We start from the raw sequence: 13,142 nt of genomic DNA on the forward strand, positions 1-13,142 counted from the left end.
TTCATTTCTGGAGTACCTACATAATTTTTCATTTGCTTTTGCATATTTTGGTAATTAGAAAAAATGTATTTATTTTTATTTAACTGAACAATTCTCTTTATTTTGTGTCATTCCTTTAGTCACCTTTTTAATTATTATAAAATATATTTGTTTGAGCTCTTCATTTTTTGTTTTTTCTGGATATTGACATTTGAGATTCTCAGTTATCATATGTGTACGTGGCAATTGTAATCACATCAATACTAGCAACATTTGTTTTGTTGACTTTTTTGAGAGTTTTGTTACACTGTGACCAAGGAGGGTGTGTCAGAAAAGCTGGGACAGATACTCAAACATACATGTGTCCATCCCAAAGCACAGGGGTGTCTTTATCTGGGTTCAGTAGGGTATTTTAAGTCTAGTTAGCAAAGTGGATCTCCTTTGTGTAACACCAAACCTCCATCAAAGTTACTTTACATCTCGGGCTCGTTTCTGTAATTCACTCAATAGGGTACTTTGGCCTATTTTTCAGGGGTATTAACCATCTTGTTCTGCTTGGATCCTTGTTTATCTTGGATGGCAAAATTCACTCAGGAGTTCTGGCTGGAAATTAACTTCCCAATTTAACCAGTCCCAGGACCATCTAAGCAGATTTTACAGGCCATCTGTTGTATAGTTTGTGGATCGTGGACCTTCTTGGGCAGAGTCTCTCTTCTCTTACTTCTATTCTGCCTCTGAAAAAAAGAGAACATGCTGAGATATAAACAGTTCTTGATTGTCACCTCAGGTTTGAACCTCACAAACAGGCAAAGTGAGCCATGACAACACATTGTTTAAAACCCATATTTTCTACCATCTGTTCTCATGGTGTTGACTCAAAGATAATTTAATGAGCATCTCCCATAATTGTTATGCCTCGATGATTAGTCCTAGTGATAAATGTTATTTTGATGTTTGGAAACTATTATGGTTACAGTATATAATTTAGCTCTCTAGATGATAACAACCATGCTATTTTCTTTTAAAATATTGAATAAAACAAAATCTACATCTGTAATCTTTCAGTTTTAAATTTGCATTATCCGCTTATAATACAATCATTCTTTGCCATGATATGTATGTTTTAGTTCTGATCAGATCTTTTCAGTGTTGTCATAAATTCATATTGGCTACTGTGATCATTTAAATAGCTCTTTATCTACACATCCTGTGTGTTATTATCTGCAGCTAACCGTGTTTCAGTTAAGCAAATAATGTCCACATATTGAAATCTGTTATCAGCTTCACAGGGTGAATAACTGTTGAAAACTTTGTTTTTAAGAGCTTTTCAGAGCAAGATATGGTTGTGTTTTGGTAAACAGTATAATTTAATGATCTTTTCTACTTTTAAACATTCAACGTAATGAGTAGAGAAACCATATAATGATTTCTAAGGAAAATATGATCACCCTATTTCATTATTTGTTTCTTATACCTCTTTGTGACCATGACTACTTAGTTATCATTTCCTGTCTAGGGTTGGTGCCTTCTTAGCAGCCAGTGCTACTGGGTTGTCACCAGCTCCCAAAACTCTGAACTGGGTGTGACGGCTAAAGAAAATCCATAGATGGACCTCTTGTTATTTAATTTTGTTTGTTCTATGTTTCTTTTTTCTTTCTACATTTCAGTGATCAAATAAAATGTACGTGATAAATGGGAAGATTTGATCTAATTCTTTTTGTTTCGCTTTATGTCATTGTTTTATTTTTTAATATACTTACGTCTAAACAGACCTGCAAAGGACTGGATCCCCATGTTGGAGTTGGTTCCTGCCTTTCATATGCTGCCAGGAATAGCTTCAGAGCCACCTGCCCTTGAATTGAATTAAGATGATTTGAGAATCTTTTGTTTTTTTTTCATACCTCTCTACCTCTCCTTGTGTTAAATGCTGCATCTGGGGACACCACAATAAAGGGAGATGAGTGGTTCAGATACTTCAGGGCCTGTCCTTATCTCTTAAGCAGCCAAGGCAACTGAATTTGCCTAACAATGCTGAACTAATGCTGACATATTATACTTTGATTGGTTAAAAGACATAAGTATTTTAGCATAGAGCAGAACCAGCCTAAAATAAGTCTTTCTCTCCATTGTATAATTGTTTTTCAATATCTTTTGATTTCAGCTCTTATTCTGTTATGAAAATTGTATATATGCCAAATAGCCAGTTTCTTGAACCATCCTGCTGGAACATTGTGCTTTTTAACTTGACCATTTCAGCAGTGTCTTCACGACATTAGAAATACAAATGCTTATAGATTTCACTTTCCACTGCAAACCAAAATATTTGAATACTTTTACCTTAATATGGCAAGTATCCTAAATGACTATGTGACCTCTATATAGTCTAATATTTCTTCCACATTGACCCCTTTGGGACTTCTAGAAATCTTACTAAAACTGAAAGGTTTAGTTTCCTAATTTAATTCTATTTCTCAAATATGCTCCCCACCTTTGGGGCTAAAAAGTAAAAGAACCCTGGCCTGTCAAATTTGGGGAAGAATAGAACTCAGTGTAAATCATTAATACCTAAGATGATCAAATAAATCAATAAAATCAAAGTCAAACAATAACATGTATCAAAGTCCTTTTTTCATATTGGCATTACATACCTCCTCTATAAATCTCAGATATGTGTCCCAAAACCTTGTAACTTTTAAGTATGATCAAAAAACATTGTAATCAACCACTTAAATAAATGGCACAGTTTCCCTTTTCCTAAAGTAACTATTTGATTTCGCCATTATCCATTAAACATAAGCTGTGTCAGTTCACAATAATGTATCTAGCCCTATATACTTGTATGTGATCAGACTGTCCAATAGTACCATTGGTAGCGACACAGACAACACAAGTACTTACTTTAAAACTTCAAAAGTTACCAGTTTATGTTTCCAATGATGTGTACATCAATGATCAAAGATAGAATCCTTCTACAAACAACCAAGCTCGCATCATCATGCTCACATCCACAGAGTCACTCCATTCTACATCCAGCTGTGTTCTATATTAGGCCGTTCCATTAAAAGTAACCAGTCATCTAATTGAAAGTAGGTGTCATGTCCTCTCTGTGGAAGGTCTCAGCACTACTCTCATTAATGCAAGCCACTGGCTCATGTAATTAAAATGCAATGGTTTTACCCATGCTTCTTATTGACATTAACATCTTCTGCCACAAGCTGGGTCCTTCTGTTTTATCTAGATTTTCAAATTTCACAAACTGCACACTCACCACTCCATGCATAAGACACTCCATCTCTGTTGTGCCCAATTATTACTTTGTTCAGCTATTTTTCTATTACTTAGGCCAAAGAAGTCATAATATTATTTCTCCTGCATTGCCACCAACTATTTTTCGTCTATATGACCCTAAATACCTCAGTTCCTAAAAGCAAAACTATATTAAGTGCTATCCCTCAAGCTTTATTACCCTTATACTTTGTTCCACTAATTTTAAAAGGTGTGTATTCTATGCTGCAAAAAATTGTATCAAATTTAGCTTGTTCAATTTTAACACCCAATATCAAACAATTTGTGTCCTAATGTTGCGTCTAACCCTGATGCAAAGTTCCCAATACATTAATATTGAAATTTGTTCCATCCTTCTGTATCAGTTACTGCTACAAAAATACAATTTACATCCATCATGGAAAATAACAGTTATCAAACAAATGGTACATTTTGTTTGTGTCAAGAGTCTTTAGTTTAAACATATTTTCAACTTATACTAATGGATGTTAGACATTTTTGTCCTGAGTGCCCCTTTTCCCAAAATACCTGTCATTTATTTATATATATCATCCCATAAGTTTACTTTTGTTCCTCTCAATTAACAGATTTTCCCTTAATTTTAAGCTTTAAACTATTCATTCTATTATTACAATCAATAACTAATAATGCTTAAATTGGACTGACTTTAACTGGCAATGTTTGTTTATGCTAATGTGATGATAATCACTAATGTAATACTAAATATAATAATCATATGTTAGATTCTGCACGGTGGCACAGTGGGTAGCGAGCGCTGCTGCCTCGCAGTTAGGAGACCTGGGTTCGCTCCCTGCATGGAGTTTGCATATTCTCCCCGTGTCTGCGGGGGTTTCCTCCTACAGTCCAAAGACATGCAGGTTAGGTGCATTGGCGATCCTAAATTGTCCCTAGTGTGTGCTTGATGTGTGGGTGTGTGTGTCCTGCAGTGGGCTGGTGCCCTGCCAGGGATCTGTTCCTGCCTTGTGCCCTGTGTTGGCTGGGATTGACTCCAGCAGACCCCGGTGACCCTGTGTTAGGATATAGCGGGCTGGATAATGGATAGATGGATGTTAGATTCTGGTTAACAGTCTAAATTACATAAAAAAATGAATCCCTAAAGGTAACTTGCCTTTCCTCATCAAGTATTAATACACTTATTAAAAACATCTGTCCAAAAATAATTACTCTTACACATTACCTTTACACTAAGCGCTGACAATATTATGCTAATCACATTTTCTAAACTATTCAGTTATATTATCCCAATTGCTGTACAGGTTAAACCCTAAACAATTTAAATTAATAATAATCGTGCAGTAGTTCTGTTAATAAAACAATAGTTACAAATATTCAATAAATTTTACTCATGAAAAGAGTTCACTTGCTTTGTTGTGTCTGCAGGTAACTAGCTTTTCCTCCCATATCTTCCATAACTCAATGGTTCAAATTTTCCTTGAAAGATGTCGCTGGAGAAAAGACAAGGGAGGATTCAACTACATGGTCAAGAATTGTCAAACAAGTGGATGAACTGTAAGGTAAATCGGGGATAATTAAAGTGGAAAAGAGCATAGAACTTGCGGTGGGCTGGCGCCCAGCCCGGGGTTTGTTTCCTGCCTTGCGCCCTGTGTTGGCTGGGATTGACTCCAGCAGACCCCCGTGACCCTGTAGTTAGGATATAGCGGGTTGGATAATGGATGGATGGAAGAACATAGAACCCTCCAGCGTGTGCAAAAAATTGTGACAAAATTTGTCCTCTGGTGAAGATTGAAGGCCTTGGGGTCCAGTACTACAAAGCAAAAGAGACAGTATATAGAACTCTTGATGAGAGGCACACCGATATCTACAATTCGGAACCCACAATTATCTTTTGCACCTTAAGCTCTAGAAACCCATGATCCCTTTAACTTGAAGTTGAGAATGTTATCCATTAGTCAATAGTCTGTTCCACGGCTTGATCCCCTCCCTGGTATGGCTTGGCATGGCATTTTTACTTTTGAAAGAAACTGTCTCCCTTGTATTTTATTATTATTAAAAGAGCATTTATCCTTAAAACATGATCAGAGTTTGAAGGAAAGATGGTTTGCATATTTACAAACCTTTTACGCAAAACTGGAAATGTTTTTAATTCCAAATTTGTTTATTTGACCAAATATTACACATACCCAAAAACCCTGAAAATTTATATCAGACATTTTGAAAATTGTGTTCACAATATATTTTCAGTCATTGCTAGAATATTCAGTTCAATACAGGTACATTTCAGACGACTCCACATTGGGAGGACCGGGGCAGCAAACATGACCAGAGCGCGCTAGATGGCAGCCCCCCTGAGTTGAAGCAGTGCCTAGGACTCCCACAGGGCTCCATGGGAGCTGGAGTTTGGTACAGCCCTGTTGGGGTCCGTGGGCACCACCAGGGGGTGCTGCAGCAACTGCTGAGCCCTCATGGGCAGTTCTACCGCCACCAGGAAGTGCTGCCGGAAGTACAGTAGGTCATCAAACACCTGGAGTACTTCTGGGTGCCTTGTATAAGGGGCCAGCAGACACTACTTGGTGTGCCAGAGTCGGGAGGAGTGGAGGAGAAAAAGAAAAAGTAGAAGAAAGGAAAAGAATTGAGTTGTTTATTGTGCTTGTGATTTGGACTGTGTTGTTGTGCTTGTCGGAGACGGGAAGACATTTCCCGCAAGGGAAAAGAAAAATGAAAATCCCTGTGTGCTTTGGAGTTGTGCCTCTACGTCTGTCTGTGCTGGGTTGGGGCGACAGTGCTCACCATAGAGGTCCCCAATATATATATATACATATATATATATATATATATATATATATATATATATATATATATACAGTGGTGTGAAAAACTATTTGCCCCCTTCCTGATTTCTTATTCTTTTGCATGTTTGTCACACAAAATGTTTCTGATCATCAAACACATTTAACCATTAGTCATATATGACACAAGTAAACACAAAATGCAGTTTTTAAATGATGGTTTTTATTATTTAGGGAGAAAAAATCCAAACCTACATGGCCCTGTGTGAAAAAGTAATTGCCCCTTGTTAAAAATAACCTAATTGTGGTGTATCACACCTGAGTTCAATTTCCGTAGCCACCCCAGGCCTGATTACTGCCACACCTGTTTCAATCAAGAAATCACTTAAATAGGATCTGCCTGACACAGAGAAGTAGACCAAAAGCACCTCAAAAGCTAGACATCATGCCAAGATCCAAAGAAATTCAGGAACAAATGAGAACAGAAGTAATTGAGATCTATCAGTCTGGTAAAGATTATAAAGCCATTTCTAAAGCTTGGCAAAAACATGGAACAGTGGTGAACCTTCCCAGGAGTGGCCGGCCGACCAAAATTACCCCAAGAGCGCAGAGACGACTCATCCGAGAGGTCACAAAAGACCCCAGGACAACGTCTAAAGAACTGCAGGCCTCACTTGCCTCAATTAAGGTCAGTGTTCACGACTCCACCATAAGAAAGAGACTGGGCAAAACGGCCTGCATGGCAGATTTCCAAGACGCAAACCACTGTTAAACAAAAAGAACATTAGGGCTCGTCTCAATTTTGCTAAGAAACATCTCAATGATTGCCAAGACTTTTGGGAAAATACCTTGTGGACTGATGAGACAAAAGTTGAACTTTTTGGAAGGCAAATGTCCTGTTACATCTGGTGTAAAAGGAACACAGCATTTCAGAAAAAGAACATCATACCAACAGTAAAATATGGTGGTGGTAGTGTGATGGTCTGGGGTTGTTTTGCTGCTTCAGGACCTGGAAGGCTTGCTGTGATAGATGGAACCATGAATTCTACTGTCTACCAAAAATCCTGAAGGAGAATGTCCGCCATCTGTTCGTCAACTCAAGCTCAAGCGATCTTGGGTGCTGCAACAGGACAATGACCCAAAACACACCAGCAAATCCACCTCTGAATGGCTGAAGAAAAACAAAATGAAGACTTTGGAGTGGCTTAGTCAAAGTCCTGACCTGAATCCAATTGAGATGCTATGACATGACCTTAAAAAAGCAGTTCATACTAGAAAACCCTCAAATAAAACTGAATTACAACAATTCTGCAAAGATGAGTGGGCCAAAATTCCTCCAGGGCGCTGTAAAAGACTCATTGCAAGTTATCGCAAACACTTGATTGCAGTTATTGCTGCTAAGGGTGGCCCAACCAGTTATTAGGTTCAGGGGGCAATTACTTTTTCACACAGGGCCATGTAGGTTTGGATTTTTTTCTCCCTAAATAATAAAAACCATCATTTAAAACTGCATTTTGTGTTTACTTGTGTTATATTTGACTAATGGTTAAATGTGTTTGATGATCAGAAACATTTTGTGTGACAAACATGCAAAAGAATAAGAAATCAGGAAGGGGCAAATAGTTTTTCACACCACTGTATATACAGTATATATATATATATATATATACAGTATGTATACAGTACTGTATAACTGTGTGGAGAATATTTATAAACAGTGTGGAAGAGTTTCTAAGGGCTTAAAATATATAAAAATAACCATACAAATATATGGTTTCTACTTCGCGGATTTTCACTTATCGCGGGGGGTTCTGGAACGCAACCCTCGCGATCAAGAAGGATTACTGTATATATATATATATATATATATTTATATATATATATATATATATATACAGTATATCTATACTAATAAAAGGCAAAGCCCTCACCGACTCATCACTAATTCTCCAGCTTCCAGTGTAGGTAGTAGGCTGAAATTTGGCAGGCTCATTCCTTACAGCTTACAGTCAACCCTCGTTTATCGCGGTTAATCCGTTCCAGACACTGCCGCGATAAATGAATTACCGCGAAGTAGAAACCATATGTTTGTATGGTTATTTTTATATATTTTAAGCCCTTATAAACTCTCCCACACTGTTACCATTATTAGAGCCCTCTAGACATGAAATAACACCCTTTAGTCAAACGTTTAAACTGTGCTTCATTACAAGACGGCAACAGATGGCAGTTCTTTCACACAATTTAAAAGAATGCAAACATATCTTATCTTCAAAGGAGCACAATCAAAAAATCAATACGTACTTTTAAGTATACAGAAGCACCGCGATAAAGCGGCATTTTGTAGAGGAGCGTCCTATCTTCTAGGCAAACAGCCACTGTGTAAACAGCCCCCTCTGCTCACACCCCCTCCGTCAGGCAGAGAGAGTGAGAGAGACAGAGAGAAGCAAACAAAACAAGCGCCACGCGGGAAGCATATCTTTTAGCATTGAGGAGTTTTATTTAATATGTAATACATGCTCTGATTGGGTAGCTTCTAAGCCATCCGCCAATAGCGTCCCTTGTATGAAATCAACAGGGCAAACAAACCGAGGAAGCGTGTAGCATAAATTAAAAGACCCATTGTCCAGAAAGCGCTAACCAGCTTAAAAATCCGTGATATATATTTAGATGTGCTTACATTTAAAATCCGCGATAGAGTGAAGCCGCGAAAGTCGAAGCGATATAGCGAGGGATTACTGTACTTACAAAAGTTGGGCAGGTTTCATTTCGAAATTCTACGCGTAATGATCATAACTGGAACCTATTTTTTCGTCCATATACTATAATAGACTTCTGCTCGATGCCCGTGGGAGGCGGAGTTATGCCTCCCATGTAATTTACTGCCTGCCCATATAAGGCCGTCCGTCAGCGGCAATCCAATAGAAACACTGCCGCTAAATATTCACGGGTGAAGGACTGTGCTTATGCAGACGAAGATGAGATGGTCAGGGTGGTGTTTGGCACAAACTCAGCGAAACTGTGAGAGAAACTTTTAAGTGCCGAGTCTTAGCTAACATTAAATACAGCCATGGACATCGCACAAGATGGCACCAGCACAGCTGGGAAACTTCGATGCATGTACACCGAGCGGCTCACGTGAACTGACGCAGTGCACAGACAAAAGCAACAGTTCCAAAGAGCGCTGAACAAAAACCGAATTACAAAATTGAGAAGGCAGCAAAAAATATGAAGGCCTGATACATACAAGCATATTCATAAGTGCAGCTACTGCGAAACAAAGCACACGGTGGAAAAGTCAATGTCCCGCTAAAGGAAGACAGTGTAAAAAAAACCCATGCATGCAGTGTGTCACGTCTCAGATAAAGAGGAAGACGAGCTGTTTATTGATGCAGTAAGAAACGAATCGATGAATGAAACCTGTTATCTTTACAACGATTGACAAACACGGAATGTAACTTGAACACAACACATCCTACAAATACGAACCTGATTGAAAGAAATAATGATAATCAAATCCTTGATGACAGCAACACTCACAAAACAATCACTGTATATTGACAATCATGTTACGTTATTTTTAAAATGTTCCCTTTTCTTTTTCATAACTTCTTTAACACACTACTTCTCCGCTGCGAAACTCGGGTATATATATATATATATATATGTATATATATACCACAATCTACATACTCTCAAATAGACAAGCCACACGCCGTGGCGCAATGCCTCTAGTGCCAACATCCGAGGTTCAATTCCCGAGAGGAGATGCACTAAGTATGTACACTCGCTTCCCGATTCATTTTACCTTCACATCCCTTTGGTTTGAGACGTATGAAAAAATATGCGGTTAACGCAGAATCATGTTACGTTATTTTTAAAATGTTTCCTTTTCTTAGCACAAGCACAGATGAGAAGCTTCGATGCATGTACTCCATAATGCGTTAAAAAAATAACGCATTTAATCACACTTTCAATTCCAAGCAAAGGGGAACTTTTGTCAATGCATGATTTCCTGGTACATCGATGACATTGATGCACACATCAGAGCCACAAAAATGTTAGAGTCGGAATAAAGCACGTTCCTAAGACTGATCGGAGGCAAATTTCATTTCAAAAGACTACCCGACGGAGGCCTTGATAAAAGCATGGTTTTGTGCACACTGAAAAGCAAGCAAAATTAGATGCATTACAGAAAGCGGACATTGTGGCTCTTACTGGGGATCATTGGACTTCCGTTACTGTTAGTAATTCTAATTACATCTAGTTACAAAATGTTCAATGATCACACTGTTTTAGCCTAATGTACAAAATAATTTTGGCTAAGGTTACTCAGAGTTTAAAGATGAAGCTGATCAAATTACCTTTTATGTTTCTGACTTATTTTTTTAAGAAGAAAAACCCGTGCATGCAGTGTGTCACGTCTCAGATAAAGAGGAAGACGAGCTGTTTATTGATGCAGTAAGAAACGAATCGATGAATGAAACTGGTTATCTTCACAACGATTGACAAACACGGAATGTAACTTGAACACAATACATCCTACAAATACGAACCTGATTGAAAGAAATAATGATAATCAAATCCTTGATGACAGCAACACTCACAAAACAATCACTGTATATTGACAATCATGTTACGTTACTATTAAAATGTTTCCTTTTCTTTTTTACTTCTTTAACACACTACTTCTCCACTGCGAAGCGCAGGTATTTTGCTAGTATATATATAAAAGAAAGAAATCTTGTCTTTAAATTAGATCCCCTTACTATAAGGAACCAGGCGGGAGGAAATTGTTCTATGCATCTTTAATATCACTACACTCACTTTTTTCTCAATTGCAGCAGTCACAATGCTCAAACTCAATCTAAACAACAGAAATCCTGATGCCTCTGATGATGCAACCCTAGATTGCAGCTGCAAGCTCAGTGAAGGCCACAGCCACAGATTCTACTCTGCCACAGAAAGAACACACAGTTTCTAACTTTATTTTTCCATGGGATTCGCCCTTCCACTGGTTGCAAACTTTGAGCACTTAGATAGTCTGACCACATTGGTATTTTAAGCACTTAGCTATTTTACCAGACAGGGATTTCATCCACCAAGGTATTTTACCACACAGGTATTTTAAGCCACACAGGCTATTTGAGATCCCTTTAATCTTTGCAGTGTCACAAAGAACACCTCCTATTTTCCCTAAGAAAACCTACACGGCCACCTTTACCAACGTTACTTTCAACAAGACCTTTTGCCAGATCCAGAGTTTGATCTGGGTGACTCCCCCAGATAATAGTGGGTAACTTCATATGGATGGCAACCCAAAATAATCTGCCACCGGTGAGAACTCCAAATCGGGACAATTTCATACCCACCGGCAGTTTCCGATGCTCTCTCTGGCAGGCAAGAGGTCTCACAGAAATTTCTCTCCCCTCTCTTTCTTTGGCCTTACCTATTGTAACACTGCTGGCAAACTAATTGTGCCACGGTCTGCAATCCCTAACCTAGCTACACTAAAACTAACACTAACTCTAGACACAAAATGTAGGCAAGTGTATCCTGCAATAGGCTGCCATCCCATCTGTGGTCAATTTGTTGTATTAGTGGTGGTATTTATATGTGTACATAGTACAGTAAATTCTTATTCATATATTGAATCAACATGTATCACATTGTCACTCACAGACACCATGGTATACAAGAATGTATTAAATACACTACTTAATATTATTCAGCACCTATGAAATCAAAGCAAAAGCTAATGGAGCTACTTTACGTTGGTTGCTTTGTGCACACACTCAATTTGGTATCGCTTGCTGGCATGAAAATTCCAACAACTGCCCGCTTGCTAAGCTAGGTGAGCCACATTGCAAACTTTTCACTATGGCAGTACAGCTAGGTTGTTTAGTGACATCTACTGGATCGGACACCAAAAACAAAGATAAGCAAAAATCTTCATATAGTAATAAAGGAGGAAAGAGATTTACATGATCGATGTTGAGATTTTAAGAATCAACATCAAATTGGTTAAACAAAAAATAACGGTTAGTGAGAAAATCAATATTTTTACATTCTATAGGTAAAGTGTGTACATTCCCCCTGAGCCTGCATGAGCTTTCTCTGGTTACTACATTCTCTTCATAAGTGGTCATGTTAAGTTAATCATGGACTTTATATTGTGTCCATGTAACTGATTGTGCTTGTGTGTATGTGATGAAATGGAGGCCCTGTAGGACACGCTGGCGTTATCCATTTTGTTATGCCTGGAACACATGTCCTAGCTTAACAAAAGCTGCTGCCAGACACTTAACTTCAGGTTCTTCTTGACTGGGCCTCTCTTTGGAATGCAGCCTCTACACCTTATCTGATAAAATGATCAGATGACAGGTGACAACCCAGAGAAGTTTTCTTAAGGTACAAATTAAGCATTCAGCTCAAACCAAGAGCGATAACTCAACAACTTGCAACCCTGATTGACAAAACTTTGCTCCAGTAGTTAACCAATAAGGATGGGCTTATGTGCACTCAAGAAACCAATGGCAAGACACATACTCCTTCCTTTAAAAACCCTTGCACATCCCAAATCTTTGCTCTCTTCATCAACCTCACTGCTCTCAACCTGGCTATAAGCTCTGTTGTCTAAAGCAAATACCCCATAGCCTCTAGTCATGGCTATGACAAAGGTTGGAGCAATTATTTTTACTCACAATCTAGTGAAGGACTTAAAGGGTGAGAATTTGTCTGTGCTGGATTTGGACACTTAAAAGCCACATGTTCATCTTGCTAACAACGGAAGCTGACTGATCACCAGCTGACCCAGCAGGTGTGACTTTGCTAGCAACCAAGGCTGATGTGTGTAAAACCTCAAAGAGAAAACTGCTGTACCACCTGTAACCTGAAGGTGCCATAAAGGTGACGAAAGAAAAGAGGTCCTGAACAAAGAAAGAAAAGCACACAGAAAGCTTTCCATTTACCAGAGAAAGCCAACCAGGAAAGTAACAAAGCATCACTTACACTGATCCATAAGTACATCTACTTTGTTTCCGGGAACAGATTATTGTTTAGGATAATGCCAGCTAATACATTATAGTATTGGTAGAACTGCAACTGAAA

At 38.4% G+C, this 13,142-nt stretch overlaps 1 protein-coding gene across 1 annotated transcript in view; it reads right to left on the reverse strand.

Moving 5' to 3' along the window:
• Positions 1-13,142, reverse strand: part of efhc2 (EF-hand domain (C-terminal) containing 2) — a 114,468-nt gene that overhangs the window by 90,950 nt on the left and 10,376 nt on the right. The window lies entirely within an intron of this gene.

This window comes from Polypterus senegalus, chromosome 2 (assembly GCF_016835505.1).
Source record: "Polypterus senegalus isolate Bchr_013 chromosome 2, ASM1683550v1, whole genome shotgun sequence".
In the NCBI taxonomy this organism is placed as follows: domain Eukaryota; kingdom Metazoa; phylum Chordata; class Cladistia; order Polypteriformes; family Polypteridae; genus Polypterus; species Polypterus senegalus.